Source organism: Scyliorhinus canicula, chromosome 13 (assembly GCF_902713615.1).
Source record: "Scyliorhinus canicula chromosome 13, sScyCan1.1, whole genome shotgun sequence".
In the NCBI taxonomy this organism is placed as follows: Eukaryota; Metazoa; Chordata; class Chondrichthyes; order Carcharhiniformes; family Scyliorhinidae; genus Scyliorhinus; species Scyliorhinus canicula.
In genome coordinates, this window is record NC_052158.1 from 51,391,186 (window position 1) to 51,408,424 (window position 17,239).

General features: G+C 44.0%; 1 protein-coding gene across 1 annotated transcript in view; it reads right to left on the reverse strand.

The window, feature by feature from the left end:
- Nucleotides 1–1,129: 1,129 nt before the first annotated feature.
- The window catches only part of LOC119975694 (zinc finger protein 345-like), a 42,183-nt gene continuing 26,073 nt past the window's right edge, over nt 1,130–17,239 (reverse strand). The window contains exon 4 of the mRNA XM_038815491.1: nt 1,130–2,031. The gene's annotated coding sequence lies outside the window, so the exon portion shown is untranslated. The remainder of the gene's footprint in view (nt 2,032–17,239) is intronic.

Genomic DNA, 17,239 nt, shown 5'->3' on the forward strand with positions numbered 1-17,239 from the left:
CTCTGTTATAATGGAGTGCCCCTTTAGTCTGAGATTACATCCCCTAGATTTTCCTAGAAGTGGAAACATCCTCTCCATATCCACTCTATTCAGGGCACGCAGTATCCTGTAAGTTTCAATGAGATCCGCCCTCATCCTTCTAAACTCCAACGAGTACAGCCCCAGAGTCCTCAACCGTTCCTCATATGACAAGCTCTACATTCCAGAGATAATTTTTGTGAACCTCCTCTTGACCCTTTCCAAAGCCAGCACATCCTTCCTTAGATGCAGAGCCCAAAACTGCTCACAGTACTCCAAATGAGGTCTGATAAGAGCCTTATCTAGCCTCAGTACATCCCTGGTAATGAATACTAGCCCTCTCGACGTGAATGCTAACATTGCATTTCCCTTCCTAACTGCCGACTGAACCTGCACGTTAACCGCAAGAGAATTTTGAACAACGACTCCAATGCCCTTTGTGCTTCTAATTTGTTAAGCATCTTCCCATTTAGAAAATAGTTTATGCCTCCATTTCTCCTTCCAAACCTCAGACTTTTCCACATTGTATTCGATCTGCCACTTCTTTGCCCACTCTCCAACCTTTCCAAATCGTCCTGCAGCCCGACTGCTTGCTCAATACTACCTGCGCCTCTACAGATTGTTGTATCATCTAGAAAATTAGCAACAGTGCCTTCAGTTCCTTCCTCCAGATCATTAATGTACATTGTGAAAACTTGGGGTCACAGCGCCGACCCTGAGGTACAGCACTAGTCACCAGCTGCCATCCAGAAAAATAACGCATTATCCCCACTCTCTGCCTTCTGCCAGTCGGCCAATCCTCTATCCATGCCAGCATCTTGCCCTTAACACCATGAGCTCTTAACTTATTTAAGTCTCTTTTGCGGCACCTTGTCAAAGGCCTTCTGGAAATTTAAATAAATCAGACCCACTGGTTCTCCTTTGTCGAACTTCCTTGCTGCTTCCTCAAAGATTTAACAGATTTAATAGTCGATCAGACCAGCCCCACTCTCTATGTTTTGCAGAGCCAGGACGAGAGCATACTCTCAAAATGTGTCTGGATCATTGAGACTGAGAAGATGGTTGTGGTGCGTGGAAAGTAAAACTGATTCCAATTTTTTATTGTTTCTTCTCATGTTTTAATGAATTTAAGACACATGGTAAAGGGATATTTCATCATATTCTTCAAGTGTGCTCTGAACATAGTCTGTGTCACTGCATAAATACAAGTGTTGGTGCAGCAACTCAGTAGTTGCAGCACAAAGGCCATTTCTCGCACATAGTTATGTAGAAATACAGAGGAAAGACCCATCCAGTGCATTCTAACCCATATAGAATACACCATTAACATTGACCATAACAGTACAAAATTCCCTGAGATAACTAGCAGTAGAATAATTGATTTTCTTCGACTCTCTAGCTCAGTGTCTCTGGAAATATCCCCACACTTTTGAGCCGAGAGCCTCCTGCGGGCTCTGCTTTTCATCAAAATGTACCTGACAGTAAAGACATTGAGCAGCAGAATCAGAGCAAATGGAATCGCCGGGGTTACAATATGATGAACAAACTCAATTGATCCCCAGACGACTGATAATCGAGCATCCTCTGATATATAACAAAACCAAGGTTGGTTCACCAGTACATACCAGCCTGTTAGCATAAAATACCAAAAAATATTTTTCAAACAGCTAAGCACAGTCACGGTTCCTAGAACCACAGAAGCTATTTTCTTTGTGCAATATTTACGTTTCAACTTTTGACAACAAATTGCCACAAAACGATCAAACGTAAAAGTGACAGTATACCATACTGAACAGTCAGTGGCTGCATAAAGCAGGACGGTGTGGATATTACACACGGGGATGGACTCCACGAAAAGAAACTCTTCCCAATAGAGAATGGGAATCTGCCTCATGATGAGGTCGAAGATTACAACCAATAGATCCGCTGCTGCCATGGATATCAGGTACCGAGTTATGCATTTTGAGAGACCACATTTCCTCCGAGACAAGATGAAAATCGTCACGAAGTTAACTAAGGGGAAGAGAAATAAAGAGTTTAACGATATTTTAAATATTTGGTATTTGGAATTATATCACATCCATTAATACATGGCCATGATTGCATCATAGAATCGCTACAACCTATCCTTGCAACCTCACAACCGCATCTAACCTTTTGGACGCTGGGGGCAATTTAGCATTGCCAATCCACCTAACCTGAATACCTTTGGAGTATCGGAGAAACTCGGGGCGTCCGGAGGACATCCACGCAGACAGGGGAGAACAGACAAATTCCTCACAGTCAATCCAGCTGGAATTGAACCCGTTCACTGGTGTTGTAAGGCAGCAGTGCTAACCACTGGGCCGCCATTCCGCCGCCACATGGCTATCACTTGGAGAAAGGGATTAACGTTTAATTAAACCGGTAATTGGACGCAAATTATTGCTTAGATTGTACTTGCACATAAAGAATGTAATGTTACATGCTACTGACAGGTTCCAGTGAAAATAGCTAAATAATATCACCAATAAGAAAGTATATGATAGTCATAGTTCCATTGGGAGCATCAAGACGGAGCTCCGTGGCATTGGGCTCACGTGGATATATTGGATCAGTTCCCTGCAATTGATCATTACCCAATCCTTCTGATTTTGTGAGAGGGAATGTGGGCGTGATGCTGCTTCTTATCGTCACCCAGAGATTCGGGTTTCGTGTGGGGCAATCAACTAGCTTTTTCTCATGCGAACACATTCCCTGTCATCTGCCTTTTCTTTTTGGTGGGGTGGGGGGGGCGTTTCTGAGTTGTGCCTGCTCTTTGTCAGCGCTCCGCTGTCTGGGATTAGCGTGGTATACCATTGCGTTCACTGCTGCTGATCCACACCGAATCAACTAGGGTTCAAGTGCAGTAACCAACCGCCCAGTGATTCTAGGTTAGGGTTGGGGAATATGTTACTTTCTTGTCCTTCTTTACTACTTTATTTTTAGGAAACATGTAAAAATCCGCGTAGTTTAATACTGAAGGCTCGGGCGGAGTCATTGCTTCCAATCTCTGGTGATTCTGACAAATGAAGGAATGCCTGAAGTGTGAGTGTGCCACGCATTGTGTGTTTCTCCTTTGAAAAGTATGTATGTGCAAGTCTCATTTCGGGACAGTGTCAGATTTTGTATCCCTGAAGTATCAGGACCTTCTCCAATTGTCACTGTGGACGAAAAACAGATGACCGAGGCGATACTGCATCTTTATCATAATCGCCCAAATATGATATCGATAGCATAAATTAGATCGACAAATGAATAACCAACGCAGAAAGTAGACGGATACGAACTGGTCAGTGATGTGTCATGTGAGCAGTAGGGTGACCCTGTGAGCTGCAATCCTACAGGAACAGAACACCCCAATGTAAGGAAAAAAAGAGCAGAGTTAAACACTAACCAGTGTCAGAAACTAATGATGAAATTGTGCTTCCTAAATGCATTATCAATTCTTAATATGTTTTGAACCAAAGAGCACCAACCCCATATATGTCGTTCTTGTAAAACCCAAGGTCTCAGATACTTTCGTAATAAGTGAGATTGTTGATGGGATGAACTGCACTTACACATCTCCATTTATACATCGGCAAATGTGTGAGCAAGATACATAAGGCTAATCTAACAGAGATCCTCATTCAGGGATAACCATTGAATTCTTGAATTAATTAGAGACTTTGAAATATTTATATGTGACATCAAGGAACCCGAGAAAAAGAAGACAATAGGAATGGCCGGGTGGGGAAGATGTGAGTGGGGAGTTGGGGAGGGGGGTGTTGATGGGGGGTGTTGGTTTTTGGAGGGCGGGTGGATTCTTCACATATTGGAGTTGTATTTCGCCGCAAGAAAGTCATTTGTGATTATTTGATATTAATCAACCAGGCAGTCGGAATCCCTCAAGCCATTCCGGCGTCCAATCGGTTCGTCAATGACTATGCATCCCACAGACGGCTAGAACGGACACTTATCCTGAATGTTGAAGAATGTTAAAAATATTAAAATTTCAGATATTGAGACCGGCTATGGAAGCTTTCAATGCGAGCTGCCCGAAATTCAGACTTATGTTGATATGTAGAAAGTGATGCACACGTGCCAAGCCAACTTGCTAGTGAAACTGGTACAGGTTGACGTTTCACTGCAGTTAGTGCAAAACTTCCAAATTTTTGACATCGTGGCAGCGAACTCACTTCATCAAAAGGCTAGCTACCATCACTGGTCATGTATTTGATGGAACCGTCATTAATTGCTTGCCTCAGTACAGCTCCAATACCACTCAAGAAGGTAGAAAATACCCAGATCAAAGTCAACTGCTGGACCAACATCCCTCCACCGCCTGAGACATCCGTTGCCTCTGAATACTGGTGCATGGAGACAGCGACGTTCACCATCTGCAGATGGAGGACAACAATAGGCATTTTTCAGCCCTATCAATACATCCAACATTTACCACCCGGAAGAGTAAGGTCAGCTGAGGCATGGAGATACGACTACTTGCAAATTCGCTTGCAGAAACTCACCGCCTGACAGCAATTATGTCACCTCCCCTTTGCAGTCCTCTTTAAATGTAATCCTCAATCTCTGCATTAGCACTGTGGTTGTCGACGTAAATAAGATGCACTATCGTGGTTCTATTGCTGACCTCATCACCATCTCTTCAAGGGAAATTAATCATGCTTGTAGACAACTTACAATTGAGATGGAGTTCAGGTTAGAATCCAACTCAGGTTCAATAGGATCGTCGACAATGTGGACAGGGTGATTCAGATTTAGACGTCGCAGAGGAGCTGTAGATAGCTGTTGCCTTGGAAATAGTGTCTGTCAGAGAAATGGACGAAAATGTATTCCGTTTCCCAAGGATTAAAGCAGAATGGCATTAAATTTGAGAAACAAGGTTTATAAAGCTAATTTATCACCATAAAGTGCTGTCAAAAGTAACAACAGCTGTACTGTTTTGAGAGCATACTCCGAGAACAAAAATGTTGTTAGCTTTTATAGAAATGTTTTTTTTGGAAGTACGAGCCGAGACAGCGACATCATGGACAGAGGGGTACAAATCAGGAACAGAGTACAGTTATACATAATACATGGTTAGTATAATTCACAGTTGGACAAAGAGACTTACCAGGAACACCAACAATAGCGAGGATGGGATAACAAACGAGCTGAATAATAAGAATTGTCAAATCTATTCGAGAATCTAATGGTAGCGAACCATAATTTGCGGAAAGGTAATGAACCACCTCGGACAAACCCCTGTCGACTGTAACATTCCAATCGAGTGTTCGCAGTCTCTGTTCCATGGTAACTCTCCTCAGATTCCTGTGTATCGTTTCTGTCTGTCTGTCTCTATTAATAGAAGTTGGGAACCCTCTCTTGACATAATAGGGTCCACGGGGACTGATATCAATTATGTGCACTGATTTTAAAAACAGGTTCAATTTAACCCATTTCACTCCAATAATTCTTAACCCACAATAAAGTCGAACATTAATCGGGTTTAAGTAGAACATAGAAATGTGTGGCGAGAAGACAGATGGAAAAATGGAGGAGCTGAGCATCATACTTCACTTTGGCTTGGAGTTTTGTCGTAGAATTGGCACATTACAAATTAGCGCTATGTTTAATAACTGAAGCATGGTAAACTGACTCGATTAGACAAATCACCCCAACATTGACTTTTGCGAGAATGTATCTGGCCATTATCCCGAAACAAAAATGTTGCGGCTTTGAAAGGAAAAAAAAGTACATGCGTTAACCCATGAAACACAAAGCGGAGTTAGAGTCACAGTGATGTACAGCACAGCAATTGCCCTTCAGCCCATCTTGTCTGCGCCAGACAGAAACCATCACCAAAGTATTCCAATCCCATTTTCCATCATTTCGCAGAAAACCGCAAAGCCCTTGGCATCACAAGTACAAACCTGAATGCTTCTTAAATGTCATGAAGTTCTCCGTCTCCACCACCGTTTCAGGCAATGAGCTCAAATTCCACCATCCTCAGAAAGAATGTTCCCAATGGTGGGGGAGTCCAGAACTAGTTTACGGGCAGCACGGTAGCATGGTGGTTAGCATAAATGCTTCACAGATCCAGGGTCCCAGGTTCAGTTCCCGGCTGGGTCACTGTCTGTGCGGAGTCTGCACGTCCTCCCCGTGTGTGCGTGGGTTTCCTCCGGGTGTTCCAGTTTCCTCCCACAGTCCAAAGATGTGCGGGTTAGGTGGATTGGCCATGCTAAATTGCCCGTAGTGTCCTAAAAAGTAAGGTTTGGGGGGGGGGGGTTGTTGGGTTACGGGTATAGGGTGGATACGTCGGTTTGAGTAGGGTGATTATTGCTCGGCACAACATTGAGGGCCGAAGGGCCTGTACTGTTCTATGTTCTATGTTCTAGTTGTAAGAATTTGAGGATCAGGGCTGATCCTTTTAGGACTGAGGTGAGGAGAACTTTCTTCACCCAGAGAGTGTACATCTGTGGAATTCGCTACCACAGAGAGTAGTTGAGGCCAAAACATTGTGTAATTTCAAGAAATAATATGATATAGCTTTTCGGGCGAAAGGAATCAAAGGATATGGGGAAAGGCGGGATCAGGGTATTAAACTCGATTATCAGCCATGATCATGACAAATGGTGACGCAGGGCCGACGGCCTCCTCCTGTTTCTGCTAACAAACCTCCTTGAAAGATTCCTGTTTCATGTCGTTCAAGTGCCAACCTCTGCTTTGTACACGTCCAGTAGAACCCACGAATGGTTCCAATGTCCGAGAAATCTGACGCCCTCCCCCCTACACCATCTCTCCAGACTCACATTCATCTGGACTAAACTCTTATTTATGTGCTATGGCACCGGAAGTAACCTAGAGATTACTACATTATGGGTCAGGGTAGATAAATCATAATGCATTAATGGACATTCAAGACTATTTTTGTCAAATAACCTTCAATAGACTTGTTTGAAAATTCAACCACATAGGTCAAACGGGTAGTGACAATGTGTACATAATGTTTACTAAACTGAAAATGAAGGGGAAACAGCTGAAGAGTTGTTGTTCGGACGGGACAACGGTAATACAGTGGTATGTTCTAGTGGCCAATATGAGGTTCATTGCTTCTCTCATAGGATAAATGACATAGCGGGGTGCACTGTTAACGTTTCCATTTGAAGCAGAACTTGGAGATCGAAACAATGGGCAGCACGGTAGCACAGTGGTTAGCAAATTTGCTTTGCAGCTCAGGGTCCCAGATTCGATTTCCAGTTTAGGCCATTGTCTGTGCGGAGTCTGCATGTTTCTCCCTGTGTGTGTGTGGATTTCCTCCCAGTGCTCCAGTTTCCTCCCACAGTCCATAGATGCGCAGGTTAGGTGCATTGGCCATGTTAAATTGCCTTTGCTGTCCAAAAAGGTTAAGTGGGGTTACTGGGTTGAGGGGCTAGGATGGACGTATTGGCGTGGGTACGCTGCTCTTTCCATGCAGGCTCAATGGGCCGAATGGCCTCTTTCTGCACTGTAAATTCTATGAGTCTATGATAATGAGAAGGATAGGAGTCAACCAAAAGACAAAGGGGTATACGCTGATGTAATGGGCCTGCCCATGTCTGATGACAATGAAACATTAAAAAACACTAAGAACCAATCGAAACTTACTGGTACAACTGTGAAAAAAAATGAAGATCAATGACAGAGTGCATTAAAAACCTTTGAAAGTAGCAGGACAGAGATGATTCGTGGTCTCATCAGTAGAAACAGACAGTTCACAAGGAAGGAAATAATTAGAAATGCTGATAAACTTTCGATTTGCCTCAGCTTTCTCCATTTCTGGGCATTATGCTTCAGCAATATTCCAAGTCCATGGAGATGTTCAATAACAGATGCACCAAAATAATCATCGTCATGAAAGATTTCAGTTAAATGGAGACTGGAGAGGTTGTGCTTGTCCTCATTAGAGCGGAGATCACAATGACATTCACTGAAGAGGTTCAGCATTGTGCTGGCGTTCTATGGAGTGGATAATCAGAAACGGATTTTTTAATAGGAGAGATTTGTTCAGCAAAAGTTAGTTTTCTGTTGACAGCCACTTGGGCGGGATTCCGCGTACTGTTTTGCGGTGGCTTGATCGTTGATTCCTCCGCTCTACACGATTCACCCCGTTGTTTTCGCATCTACTGCCGGATTCGGAAGATCCCGCAGACGGGAAGGGCCGGAAAACTTCGGCGAGCAGTTTCTGCTTTAAACACGTTGAGTTACTACAATCTGTAGCACAGTTTTAGAAAGGGATGCGGAAGCAAAATAATGAGTAACAATCAAAATAACGTGAAACAAGGTAAGGCAGAATTGTTGAGGATATGGGACCAGAGGAGTCAAGACGGATTGGCTGGATAGATATTTGAAAGAACTGGCAGAGAAATGATCGTTCGAATGTGTTCATTCCGGAGGGGAATGGTTCTATGACTACCTTTGAACGGAATGAAGGAGACACTTTCTCACTTTAACTCACAGTCACTTTCTCCTATCAGCTGAGGGCTATTTGCGGCACGGAAGGAGGCCTTTCGGCCCCTCGAGTCAATACGAGCTCTCGATGGGGCGACAGTTCTCTTCACCTGTTCTAACTGCACAGCCATGCTCGTTATTTCCTCATTACCCACTCTTTTCCAATTTTAAATAACTGGTCGTCTCTGTTTCCAGCGATTTCCAGGCCTCTGCCACTCACTGGTTAACATACTTTATCCATGCAATCGGCTGTATCTGTGTCGCTGATTCCAGGTACCGTCAGCAAATGAGAACAAATCTTCAGTTTCTTTCTCATCGAAACCTCTCAGCACCTTCCCACACAAGTAGACCATTTCCTGTCAATCTGCACATTCAGAGCGGATCAAGTACAACGTGTGCAACCTAACCTCATCGTTCCATCACTGGGACTATTCTCATCTATCGCCTGGGCACACTGGCAACTATATTCAGATACTTCCTAGTGTGATGACCGCATCGTGTTCAATTGCGAATTCCCGGAGGTTCAGGGGAAAAACATCACAATGTCGGTATTTCTGAATCGCAACAGCAGACGAACGGATCGCCCCAGAAATCGTTAATAAATTTTCGCCAGGGAAAGCGGCGTTTGTTCCGCGGGACTGTTCGGCATTCAGTTTAAAAACCTGAACAAGCACGGGGTTGAAGTCGGATCACTGGCCTCTGATTCACTGCGGCTGGTTTAGCTCACTGAGCTAAATCGCTGGCTTTTAAAAGCAAAACCAAGCAGGCCAGCAGCACGGTTCGGAAGATCCCGCAGACGGGAAGGGCCGGGAAAGTTCGGCGAGCAGTTTCTGCTTTAAACACGTTGAGTTACTATAATCTGTAGCACAGTTTTAGAAAGGGATTCCCGTACCAGCCTCCCCGGACAGGCGCCGGAATGTGGCGACTAGGGGCTTTTCACAGTAACTTAATTGAAGCCTTCTCGTGACAATAAGCGATTTTCATTTCACTGGCCTCGCCATGAGCTGAGAGATCAGTATTCCATCCGTCCTATTTCAAAGCTGTTTCTGCAACTTGTCACTGGGAACTGGTGACCGCCAGAGCCAGGCTGCCTGCTGCCCTTCAATTCACTGATTCCTCACTCGAACGGCTGCCAGCCGCAGTGGAGTCCCGCCGCGATAACCACGGCCAATGCTCTGGGAGTTGACCGATGGAGCCTGCGAGGCGGTGGCAGCCGGTGGCCAGGGTCACTGCCCTCCAATGGAGAACAGCCAGTCAGTGCCACAAGTTTACGAACTAGCTCTCCCATTCAGCCAGGGTAAGCCATTCTTCTCATCACTCTGAACTCAGAGACCAATCACACATCCACAGGAATCTCACTCAGCACCAGCTTAACGGACACAACCAATCAGTCCCTAAAATCCCTCCCCTCCCCAGACACTGCAATACACAAACACACCAGCCACACACACAGACACACACACACATCTGCATCTCCCCTGCGGGCTATGCATTCATCCTGTCCATGTTCCCAAACACCACCCACACAACCAGGCTTCATAATCATCCAACCATGTCCTGCTTACACTTTCCATCATTCTTCATACAGGACAAGTTGGCACACAACAGAACAGGGATAGCCCAGACTGCTGGAGGAATGGTAACTTTGTGGTCTGACAGACTATGGAGACAGAGCGAGTAGGTTGGCCAGCCAGTTGGTGGGCTGCTCGTATGCTAATGCTGAAGTCGACAGCGCTTAACCAAGTGAGGATCCTGCACTGCTGCATCTATCAAACAACAATGCTGTGAAACATGTCTCCTGTTGCAAAAGTCTTGCTATTGAAAGGAATGTGTAACAAGATATTTTCCTCGTGCATCAGTCGCTGAATGTGAGCGCACGGATACAGCAGGCATTTATGTTGACATGTATAGCGAGACGATTTGAGAACAGGAATAGGGATGATTTACTACAATTGTATAGGTCACAATTGTGGTGAGGCCAGACTTGGTGTATTATGTATAGTTTTGGTGTATTTATGTGTGGAAGGATGTTATGGCTATCGAGGGAGTGGTGCGAAGGTTTACCCGGCTGATTCCTGGAATGGTGGGACTGTCATATGAGGATAGACTGAATTGGTTAGGATTATATTCATTGGAGTCTAACAGAGTGGGAGGGGATCTCAAATAATCTTATAAAATTCTAACAGGATGAGGCAGGTTAGATTCAGAAAGAATGTTCCCAATAGTGTGGGAGTCCAGAACTAGGGGCTCATAGTTGGAGGATAAGGGGTAAACCTTTCAGGACATAGGTGAGGAGAAATTTCTTAACTCAGAGAGTGGTGAATCTGTGAAATTCACTACCACAGAAAGTAATTGCGGCTAGAACGTTGTGTAATTTTAAGAATAAATTCGATATAGTTAGAACATAGAACATACAGTGCAGAAGGAGGCCATTCGGCCCATCGAGTCTGCACCAACCCACTTAAGCCCTGACTTCCACCCTATCCCCGTAACCCACTAACCTCTGCTAACCTTTTTGGTCACAAAGGGCAATTTATCATGGCCAATCCACCTAACCTGCACATCTTTGGACTATGGGAGGAAACCGGAGCACCCGAAGGAAACCCATGCAGAAAACGGGGAGAACGTGCAGACTCCACACATAGTGTCCCAGCGGGGAATCGAACCTGGGACCTGGTGCTGTGAAGCCACAGTGCTATCCACTTGTGCTACCGTGCTGCAGAGCTCAAGAGATTAAATGGTATGAGGGGAGGCAGAATCACGACATTGAACTTAATGATCAGCCATGATCATTATGAATGGCTGAGCAGGGTCGAAAGTGGAAAGACATCCTCATGCTTCTATTTCACCTGCAAATCTGAGGTTGGCAGATTTTAATCAACAAGGAAATCACGGGCGATGGGGATAAGGCGGGAAAATGGAGTTGACAATTATTAGATCAGCCATGATCCCACTGAATGACAGAGAGACTCGATGGGGTGAGTGGCCTTCTTCTTCCCCAACGTCTTATGGTTTTATTGAGGTGTGAGAGTGATGGAGAAGAAAGTGAGACGCAGAGATTGATGGGGGGACACAGAAATTTAGAGAAAGGGAGAGGAGAGTCAGTAAAGTATAAACAAAGAGAGATCAATGGACAGACAGAGAGAAGCCTCGAAAAGCATGAGAGGCCTGAAAAATTGAGACACAGAGAGAAGGATAAAAAGATGGGAGACATATATGGTGACAGAGAATATAAATTGAGCATATTCTCTGCCGTTCTGCGAGGTTACTGAGCTCTCCAGTGTTTCAAGCCGTTATTAACCTATCTTTCTCCTCTATTACATTTTCCAGGTGCGTGAGGGCTTTGAACGATCTTATGCTTAGACTCTGTCGGGGTGATCACCTGAATCTGACAAGGATCCAATTGATCGGCATCAATACAAAAAATATCCACATTCTCAGGCACCTGGTGACAGCCCAAAACTTTGGCATTTGGTATGGGCAACCAATACCGTCCTGGGCAGAATGGCCCAAACCGTCAAACGAACAAGGATTTTAAAAAGACATGGCAGTCCCATCTACTTGATACTTAAGATGTTTCAGTTATCGGTTTATGAAATTTAGCCTTTGATGGAAGCTTCAGAATGTGGTCAGCGTGGGTTTCACATTAGTCTGTCGGGTTCATCATTTGCTGCTTTGCTGTAACGTTTTTTACAATAGATCAGCTCTCGTACTCCCATTACCCTGGGCTGAGTTTTAGGGAAGACCTTTACTTTGGGAAACGCTGCCATTACTTTTATTTGACGACATGTGGTTCGTGGTAGAATTTTCCCACATGTTGAGGTAAAACTTATTTTCTACTGATGGATACATGATTGGTTCGTGATAAATTGAAGAAATCGCTACCACCATAAATGAAGGCACCCCTTCATCATTGTCCATCTGATGGGCGGAGACTGTTGCTGACAGGTGTGGCCATCGACCATCTCCCCTGGCTCCACAGGTGGCCTCCTCTATCAGATTGTTGAGTTTCCTTCACTCACATGATATCTGCAGCCCTCACTGTAGCCCTCACCTTATTCTATTTATCTCACTTTTTTCATTTCTATCTCTGCCTCTCTGAGACACTCTCTCTTTCTCTTTCTCAATTACATTCTAATGCTTTTCTCACTGTTTGGAACGCTTTCTCTCCCTCTTTCTTGTTTTGTTGTTTTTCACTGGTTTCAATTGACGAATTAGACAAACCAGGCGTGATGTGGATTATTCTCAAAGCAAATTTTATTTATTTAATCCAACTTTATTTAACTGACAAATACTTTAGTTGCGCACTAATTTGAACAGTTGCATACATTTCAAAACACAACTCAAAATACTCCTGATAGCGAGAACTGGCCAAATCCATTCAGCAGTGTGTACTCTTCTCTGAAGAATGTTGATGAGATTCTGCTTTCTGAAAGGTTTTTAAGAATTTCTTTTGGACAATCCTTTACCACGTTGGCATCAATTGTTCTTGGAGAGACTTGTTTTCGGTCTCTCACCAAAGTGTTATCATGAAGAGACCAGATGTACAAGCTGTTGTTCTCCATTTTCCCACAAAAGTAATTTCGCTAAGATGCAGTTTTCGCACACAAAAGTTTGTTAGCCTCTTTTACCACCATGTCTCACCGCACAACGTTACCCATTTCTGGGCCTCAGCAGTTTTCTGCCTGTCCCTCTCGTGGTTTATGTAAACTCTATCCTTACAGATACAAGCTGGAGTCCAGAGTCCTCCCCCACCTTAAGTGCATGCAAGCACAGACCCATTATGTGACACCCCTTGGAACTATCAGTGAATACAGTGTGTCAGAGACTCTTTGCGAATCCGCCTGTGGAGTGTGCATATAGAACATAGAACATAGAACAGTACAGCACAGAACAGGCCCTTCGGCCCTCGATGTTGTGCCGAGCAATGATCACCCTACTTAAACCCACGTAACCCATATCCCAACAATCCCCCCATTAACCCTACACTACGGGCAACTTAGCATGGCCAATCCACCTAACCCGCACATCTTTGGACTGTGGGAGGAAACCGGAGCACCCGGAGGAAACCCACGCACACACGGGGAGGACGTGCAGACTCCACACAGACAGTGACCCAGCCGGGAATCGAACCTGGGACCCTGGAGCTGTGAAGCATTGATGCTAACCACCATGCTACCGTGAGGCCCCCTCATATGTTCAGGCACACTCTATGACTGTCACTGGGGACGCTCGGGAAGCAGAGGCAATCATTGTGAATCCATGTATGATCTTTATCGTGTATTAAAATAATAAGCTATGAATGCAGAATTTACCTCTACATCTGTTTAAATATAAGCTGTGGTAAGGAAAGCTTGTTTTAAAAGGTGTTAACTGAATCGGTTTATTCAGTGAATGTGAGGAAAGCCAGTCCCCCTGATGTCCAATTGTATCATCAGTGATTTCTAGAATGATTTCAATATTCAATTCCACAATTGCAGGCAGAACGTCAGCTCGAACAGTCACCCTGATCACCAGCTCCACACCAGGAAGAAAATGCAAAGGAGCCATCATTTAATGTGCAGAATACAGGTTTTCATCCTTACTGTTCAAAATATGTATTACCCCACCTTCGCTGTAATTAGTGTTCCCAATAAGTTAATGAATTAATTCTATAAACCATGCTTCATTACATTATTGTTCAGTGATGTTTAAGTCAGCGGTTCTTATCTGTATTCACCCATTTTAATTAACGTGATTACTGTCTATCTAACGTCTGCGTTTTAGCGATGTCATATCCTCATTTACACGATTTTCCCCAACCAAGAATTTTACCAGACTCCACCCTGCTTTAGAACTGTATCACCTTACTTGTACTGTTGCTACATCATGCACAGAAACATACATAGAAAAGAAAAGCAACGGTAGGCAATTCGGTCCTTCGAGCCTTCTTCACCATACATTATAACGCTGATCATGAATTTTAATCCCCGAAACCCACCCTCACCCCTTATCCCTTTAACCCCAAGATCTATACCTAATTGCAAATTGAAATTACACAACATTTTGGCCTCGACATATTTCTGTTGTAGTGAATTCATAGGTTCACCACTCTCTGGATGAAGAAATATCTTCTTACCTCAGTCCTAAAAGGTTTACCCCCTATCCTCAAATTACGGTCCTAAGTTTGGGACTCCCCCACTATCTGAAACTTTTTTTCTGAATATCCCTTCTCTAACCCTATTAGAATTGTATAAGTTTCTATGTGATCCCTTTTTACTCTCCAAAACTCTAAAGAATAAAATCGAAACCCACTTAGTCTCTCCTTATATGACAGTCCCGCCATCCCAGGAATCTTTCTGGTGAACCTTCACTACACTCCCTCCACAGCAGGAATGTCCATCCTCAGATAAGATCACCAAAACTGCACACAAAACCCCAGGCCTGGATCAAATGCTAGTAGTTTCACCCTGGAAGTGGGAGGGCCAGTATTTCAGGTGGCTGTTGACCAGCTGCTTGCTAACGTTATTAGGAATTGTTAAAAAAATACTGGTCTTGCCTGTGACACATGGACAAATAAAGAAGTTATGAGATTCTATTCGCCATCCGGGCGGAGGGGAAGGTTACGGGTGTGTAGGACGAGGGTTAGTGCCAGAGACATGGTGCTGCTTACTCACCCTGGCCGCCCTGAGTAGATCATGCACTTTTTGCATCACTGCTGTCCGGTCCTGGTGGTGGGGCCCGCGGTGCTCAAGACCTCTGCCACCTGCGCCCAAGCCCATTGTAAGGCGCAGGCTGGCAAGCTCCTTCCGACCCCAGGATATGGCATAGCCCACCTATCCTCCATGGTGTCAACAGGTTCTCGAGCTCTGCGTACGCAAACCGGAGTGCCGCTCTCCGTGCTACAGTCATTTTTATCTTTAGCTCAAAATTTAATAGTCAGGCTAATGGCACATGGTGCCTGACTATTGACTATAGAAAAGCCAACCAATTCATTGTCAGGAAAGCTCCTTTAGTGGCAGATCCATCTACCGTCTTTAACTCTTTAATACCAGACCTTCAATAGTTTTCAGTTATTGACATGGTTAATGGTTTTTGGTCAGTACCACTAGCTAAGGATGTACAGCCATGGTTTGCTTTCACCATCAATCAACAACGGTATACATGGACTAGAGTACCACAAGGTTTTCACAATAGCCCCACTGTTTTTCACATGGCTTTACAAATCCACCTGATGCAAATGCTTATTCTGCCCTCCATTATTACCCAATATGTAGATGACATTCTGATAGCATCTATTAATGAGGATGATCACGAAAAAGACTTACATTTACTTTTGCATCACCTTAGTGATAATGGAGATAAAACTAGCCCTGCCAAGAAACAAATTTCCCAGGATGAAGTTGTCTACTTAGGTCAGAAAATATCCAAAGGCAAAAGGGGAACGTTATAGGACAGAACAGCTGTCATCAAAGCCGCCAAGGATCCTACAACTATCCAGGAAGTGAGATCTTTTTTGGGACTGTGTAATTTTGACAGAAATTGGATTGATTCTTTCACTCAGATAGCTCAGCCATTGAATGATCTTTTAAAAGGTAACTGAAAAACAAAAGACATGGTTAACCTCAACACACAACAAATGGAATAATTCTTAAATCTGAAAAAGACCCTATGTTCAGCACCAGCTCTGGGAATTCCAAACAAAGTAAAACCTTTTACCATGTTTGTTCTTGAAAAAGAGGGTTACATGACAGCAGTACTAGCCCAAGAACATGGTGACAAGTTGGATACTGCTCCATTAAACTTGACAACGTGGCACTAGCATATGCCAGCTGCTTAAGAGTCATGGAAGCCACATGTCAAGCTGTAATGGTTAGAGCAGGCCTCGTCTTAGATCAACAATTAAATGCCCACATGCAGTCCATTCTCTACTATCTATGAACATTATCACAAGTTACATCAGCCAGCTGGACTAGATGGACAGTGGTTTTGGAAGCAGCTAACCTTTATGTTCACTGAGCAAGTCCAGTAAACCCATCATCTTTGCTCCGACTTCCGAGAAACAAAAGGGAGAAGAGGTAGAAGAACATGACTGTGTGAAAATAATAGAGGAAATGGAAGAGACACACATGGCAGAAGAAGAACCTCTACAAAACCCAGATTTAATTCTATTCACAGATGGTTCCTCTTTTATTGACCAAGGTATCAGAAAGGCCGGATAGGCAATCACAAACCCGTGTGAAGTATTGGCTGAAGGAAGTTTGCCCCCAGGAACATCAGCTCAACGGGCAAAACTGAAAGCACTAACAGAAGCATGTCATGTGGCAAAAGATAAAACTGCTAACATCGAGACAGACTCCAGATATGGTTTTGGAGTGGCACATGATTTTGGCCACCTGTGGAGAAAAAGAGGATTCCTCACAACAGCAGGGACACCTATCCAAAATGGGAAGGAAGTACAAGACCTCCGGAAGCCATGGCGTTGCCAAAAGTATCTATTCTAAAGTGTAAAGCCCATACTCATGAAAACACTATGGAAGCAAAAGGAAACACTCTTGCAGACCAAGCAGCAAGTGAAGCTGCCTCTCAATGGTCTAAAGAATCCAATCATATCTACAAATTGGGAGTAACCAGCTTATTACAAGACCTACGCAAAATGCAACATGACTGTACAAAAGACGAAAAATGAACATGGTTAGAATCAGGTATTCAATGGTATGATGATGATATTTGGAGACAAGTTCAGACTGAT